Consider the following 6,650-nt stretch of genomic DNA (forward strand, 5'->3'; position numbering starts at 1 on the left):
ACGTGACACTGCCACGCCTAGGCAGGGCAAAACGTGACTTTGGCACAGTAGAGCAGTGTGTATGTTACACACTTTGGCCTGATACCAGGTTGGATTATTTTAGGCCCTGGGAATGCCGAAATTAATTCAACCACACAACTCTGGGTAATAAAATACAGTAGAGCACACTGAAGACACCCTGAAGGGCACTTTGGCTTCATAATGTGCTGAGGAATAAGACCTCCCATGTGTCCTGAATGCATCTTTTTTTTTCAGTATCATTTATCTGCAAATCAAGATAATTTTGCGATGCAGTTATAATTATGATATAATATTAATTCAGTTTGCTTACAATATTTACCCACTCTAGTTCTGCCTCTGAAGCCCAACAGTGTAGATTTCTCTGTTGAGTTATTTTCCTCAGGCTCTTTTTCTCATTCTGCCTCATTCTGTGTTAGTGAAGCCAATTTTCAGCCTTGACGGTTTGAATTATCCTGTATGTGTGCCGCGTGCATTCTGTCCAGTCTTATAAATAATATCTTGTTCCCAATTTTGGGGTCATTTTTGAGTAGTGGATGATTTATATTCCTCATCCTGCTATGGCTTCCCGAAATGCAACGGTTACCACGGAAACAGATTGGACGGACGGCCATGCAGGATTGCCTTCAGCTGTAAATCTCTCACACTGATTCCTGCCAACAACAGTGCCACCCAGCTCTGCAGACACACACACACACATAATAAACCGAGCACAGAGAGTCATTTTTGCTGCCGGTTTGTGCTGATCCTCTGAAAGCTTGTGCGACTGGCTCTGAGCGAGCATCAGGCTCTTAGTATAATTGGACAGTGTGCGAACATTGTTGTTTAGGAGGCCGGCTGGCAGGATGAAGCAAGAGAATATTTTGAAAAAAAACAAACAAACATGCAAATTTAACAGTTAAATACAGGATTAGCTGGCCAGCTTACTCAGGGTATTTGGAACATAGAGTCCTAGTCTGAATTTTTCACTTAAATGGGGCTAAATAAAACCTGTGGTCCATTAACAGTGTCCATAAAAAGTGCAACATGATGCCACATGAAGCAGAGTGGGAGGAAGAGGTGGAAAAGGCCAGCTTGCTAAAGCAGTCAGTAAGCATTTAGTGCTTTGAAACGCTATACAAGATTCAGATTTAATTACTCTTTATTCGTCAGGGGGGTAATTACAGAGAAGAGAGAGACATATTCTGCCTCTGTTGTGGTTTATTTAAACCTCCCTCGCTTACAAATCCCATCTCCCCCAACAGCACAAGTGGGAGAGAGTGACTGGAGATGAAGCCCGGGATAAATATTTAAGGGAACACACTTAGGTCCACATGCAGTCGAAATGAAAACAGAGCATTTAAGCCCAGCTGATACACGTGTTCATTAATATTATACACAGAAGCATAATTCCAAAGACTTCCACAGTCTGCATTAACTTTGTATCAGAAACAACCAGCACTACTGTAAATGTTATTCTCAGTGAAAGAATGTGGGTATACACTGTTGTATTGATTGACATATTCTGATTTATCTGATAATTATGATGATAGTCTATATTTTTTCTTATCAAATTGCATTATTAATTGCATTAAAAGACCAAAATCAACATTGAATTGATCCCACCGACAAGTATCCAAACCCAGTGAGAATGCTGGAAATACTTGTTGGAGCACCTAATGCCAAATGTGTATTAATCCACAGCTGAAAATAGTCCCCAACAAATGCACTATTTAATCCTGTTTAAGTAAGAACATATTTAAAGATTTATAGTACATCTTCAGAAGAATGCTGTGGGCTTGAGTCCGGAAATATTGAGAGACAGACTAACTCCTCTTTTCATGGGATTATCTCCAAACATATTCTTATATATTATAATTTATTTATTTGGTACATAAATAAATATCAATTTGACACCTCAGTTCTACTCGAAACAGTTCAACTGTGCCAAAGCAGGCCGGTAAGGAGGAAGTGAGTGTAGGAGAAGAGAAGAAAATCTGACGACAGAAGGAATTAATAACTAATCTTATACTTGAGCTTATTCCAGTGGAATAACCAGAGAGGTGTAGTGTATGCAGGTGCAGGAAAAAGCTTAGTACAGCAGTAAGTAAGCTGGCTATGGGGGGGAGAGGAGAGCTGGAAAGGAAAGATCATTGAAATATATTGGTGCAGTCATGTGATGCTGCCATACACGTATGATTTGTCCAGTCAGCAATTATACAAGTATAGCCTATTATTATTCAGCAGGTAATAATACAGCCTCTCTTTGTAACCAGCTGAGATGGGCTGGACCCCCCCAGAAATGCACAAAGCTACCTTGTTGTTGTGTTTTCTTCCCTAGCTGTGTAAAATCAATGTCATTAACTGCAAATCCTAATGCAATAGAGAGGATTCTCCCTTGTGTTAGCTGTAATGAGCCCAGATCCAAAGAGACAAATGTCTCCTGCTAAAGGTCGTTTAGTTCACAGGGAACACGTCCCTCCTGAGAGCCTCATTAAGTACACTCAGAAACACAAAACACAAGACCCCATTTAGAGTGAAAAACACAGGAAGGAGGACTGAATTTCAGAGCTGCTGCATTTTTTTCTCTCCTTCTACTACTTGATGCTAGCAGCTTGAGTACCATATAGCACCCAGCGCAGAGGTGGTAGCCATTTTTAGCCTCCCGAGGCAGGGAGCTCAAGCGCATCCTGATGACTAAATGATGAAAAGGGAGTGAGCATGAGGAGACGAGAGGAGAGAAGAAAGGATCTGAGAAAGGAGAGGCTGAAAAGCTGTGTACTCTGCAGCGTCTGCCCCAGGAGAATCTCCTCAGCACTCAACACAGAAACTCAGAAAGTTGAAGAGCAGCAGCTCGAAGTCTAACCGAGGGCAGACAGAACCAGAAACTGCAGAGCGTTAAGTAAAGTCTCTCTGACAACCTCACGTGTTTGTTCTGCCTTTACAGAGAGAGAGAGAGAGAGAGCTGTTAGCCGCAGCATATCTGAAACCGAACACTGAGTGCCAGCTTCATCCTAAATTTACAGATTTTAATACATAACCCCTCAGCAGTCTGACAGTCTGACAAACCACCACAGTCTGTGGACACTGTGTTAGAATACCAATCACCCAGAAGGTTGAATAAGACTAATTAAAGATAAATGCACTCAATGGGACTTAAGGGATGGTATGACATTTTCTGGAAATGTGCCTTCTTGCCAAGAGTTAGATGAGAAAATCAATACCACGGTCACATCTGAACACTAAATACGGAGCTGGAACCAGCAGCCTATTTGCTTAGCTTAGCCTATGGTGGTTGCCTGGCAACCTCACAGTGAAAACAACAGCCAAGAAATAGTCCCAGCATGCAACTCCACCTAGAGCAAACTCGAGCTGCAACGATCAGTTTATTAATTGATTAGATGTCAGCTATTTTGATAATTTATTCATTGTTTTGAGACATTTTTTCTGTAAAAAAAATTTTCAGCTTGACATTTTATGGACTAAAAAACTAATCAATTAATAAAGAAAATGATTGATAGATTAATCAATCATAAAAAATGATCTTTAGTTGCAGCCCTCATAAAACCACAAATTGCTGTTTTTACATTTAGTTTTGTGCACAAATTAAAGAAACAACATATAATGCATTAATTAATCAGATTTAGAGCTGCTGAAAGCAAATATTTTTCTTCTTTGGACAGAACCAGACTAGGTGTGACCCCCTGCTTCCAGTCTTCATCTATAGCATACAGACATTAGAGTGGTATAAATCTTCTTAACTAATTCTCAAGAAGAAAGCGAATAAGCAAATTTCCCAGAATATTGGACTGTAAAGAACTGCTACAATGTGCTAGAGATCTTCATGGGTTCAAAACTTAGGAGCTGATTCAAACACCCAGAAAACCTCTCCAGACCTTATGTGCATACATATTAGAGGAACCAGAACCAAAAGCGATGCAAGAACATTTATTTTTACTTATTATGATTGATCCAAAATGCACTGGACCTGAACAGACCCAAACAAGGAGAAATACCAGCACTGAGAGCCACATGATGCTCCAGCAATTAAAAACCTATAGTTGAAAATCTATGTTAAGTCTAAGACACTAGTTCCTAAAACAGCCATAATTAGGACGTATGTTTTTAAAGGTGATATTGAGTCCACTCAGACCTCAGGCCTACAGTAAAGGAATAGCTTGCTAGCGGTAGTGCTAACTCAGCTAGTTCGATCACGGACAGGCCGTGAGGCTGTATTTCCTGTTTATAGCACAGCAAACAAAAAGCAACTAAGCTGTCTGAACTGAGCTCCTGCAGTACAGTACAGGTATGAGTCACTGTGACTTGTCAGAGACTCGAGGGTAGTTGGCATGTGGGACATTTAAATCAGAGCTGACAGACTGAGAAGTGAGAGAGTCCAAACTCTTCCCTCTGTCAACATAATGTCCTGGCTATCAGCCTGAATGTGGCACTCCTTACTGTGGCATTAACTCTGCAGCTGCTCACTGCATCAAACAATAAATGTTTATTTCTGATTTACAGGCAGCGATTCCAAATGTAATTCAGCCATCAGTGATTAGTGTGTCACTATTGTTAAGCCTGCTCTATTCAGATAAGCCGACTGGCCATTACAGTGCGAGATGATGCCCAGTTTTATGCTGCAGCTGTGATCCAGAAGGGCCACACCTCCCTGTCTGAGCAAAGCCAGAAGAGTCACAGCTCTGCCCTGGCTCTCTTCCTGCGCCCACTGCTCACATCCAGCTCAGGGGAGTCAGCAGGAAGTGCATCCAGGGGACTGCTGACACCCATCATCAGACCTGCTTACTGTCCTCGCTACAGCCAAATGATCTAAAGCTCAGCGGACAGAAAGGTACCTGAAGGGCTGGAAACTGGCCAGAGCAAAAGATTTCACACAGTGAGCCCAATTAAGGAAGTGAGAGGGAAGAGGTTAGAGATAAAGATATTAATTCCATAATGCTGTCCAGGACGTCTATTTTGACATCTATCTGAAATTCACCAGGCCTCTGTTTCATCAAGAATCATAATCAGTGGTCACAAAGCTTTAGCAGCAAAGACATTAAAGGTTATCCCCCCAATGGAAAAAATGATTACTGCACATTATTAGTGCTTTTGCTGAAAAAAAAAATACATTTTAATGTATTTTGGGATAACACCAAGCATGCCCAAACTGCAAATCTCTATGAATCATGCTAAATCCCTGGGAAAATACGTGTGTGATCATTGCCAAATGTATTCACTGTGAATTTCAGGATCTCCCCTGCATGTTGTATCGGGAGCAGAAGTAAGGGTTTCAGCTCTCATTCTAATGCTGGCAGTCAGGTGTCAGAGCGTGAACAGTCAGGTGAGTGATGTGTGCGACCAACAGACCTTCCACTGACAGACAACAAGATAAAAGCCTGCCTGAAGTGCTGAGGGATGCTCTCCTACCTGACATGTGGACATGTAAATGTGTCTTCTTGTTTTTCTACACAGTGAGAACTACTGTTAACCTTTAAAATTGGATTATGTGGCTATTTTTTACAGTTTACAGGTTTTTGGGTCATGATTTAAAACAATAAAACCCAGATTTGAATCCATAAGATGACTGGCATAAACATTAATGGACAAACCTTGCCACAAGTGCAAATTTTGACATTTTAAAGGTTTTTTATTTGTGTACACCAAGCTGAAGCTGATCGCTATTTTTTAAACTGAAAATCACATTAATGCATAAAATCTTGCATAGATTATGTAAACATCATACTCTATGAATATAAGTTTAGATGTATTTTAGATGTATTTTTTAATAAGAATTGGAAGAAAAATCTGAATGTGAAACTTTCAGTTTCACCAGGGATCCACAATGCATTTTTAGGGGGCAGGCCATTTAAATAGACCTAAATTGTGTTTTAAAAGCCGTTAATTAAGAGGCAACATTTCAGGCTTCTCTTTGGTGCAAAGTTAAGGGGTTTCACTTCATGAAATGATTTATTGTATGCACATTACACATAATTTACTCTTGTGAATGCAAAGCATTTCACCACAAAAATTACCTCAGATTCCATTGCAGAGGGTTGGGATTAGGGTCAGGAGTTAAGGAATGGATACAATCAATAGATGCTTCTCACTGTAAGATATGCGTGAGTGTGTCTGTGTGCCAAACCAGTGACAGAGACAAAGCTTCTATGCTCACAGCCAACTGAGACACTGTATCAAAAATGCTGGTGCGGGTAAAATAAATGATTGTTCCCCTTCTGTCCTCTGCTGCCCTGCAACACTACTGCTGACACCACGCTTCTATCAGGCTCTGAGAGAGAGACAGGATGACAACAGGAAAACAACGGCAGAGGAGAGGTAGGAGATGATGATGATGGGGGGGGCAGATGGGTGGAGTGAGGGTTAGAGATGGTTAAACAAGCCCATATGGGCCAAACACATGTGAGCTGCATGAAGCTGATCTGATCTGGTCATGAACAATCTGTGTTAGGGGCCAAAGAGAAAACCAATCTGCCGTACATCTGCTGGTGCACATGAAACGATGCAGAGATCATCCTTCTGGTCATGCAGAGACATCAGTCAGACAGACAGACATATAGACAGACAGAGAGACAGACAGACAGACAGACAGACAGAGAGATAGTCAACACCTGTGATGCATGCTGGGTTTGTCATCG

This window comes from Morone saxatilis, unplaced genomic scaffold (assembly GCF_004916995.1).
Source record: "Morone saxatilis isolate NCDOM2014 unplaced genomic scaffold, NCSU_SB_2.0 Contig1, whole genome shotgun sequence".
NCBI lineage: Eukaryota > Metazoa > Chordata > Actinopteri > Moronidae > Morone > Morone saxatilis.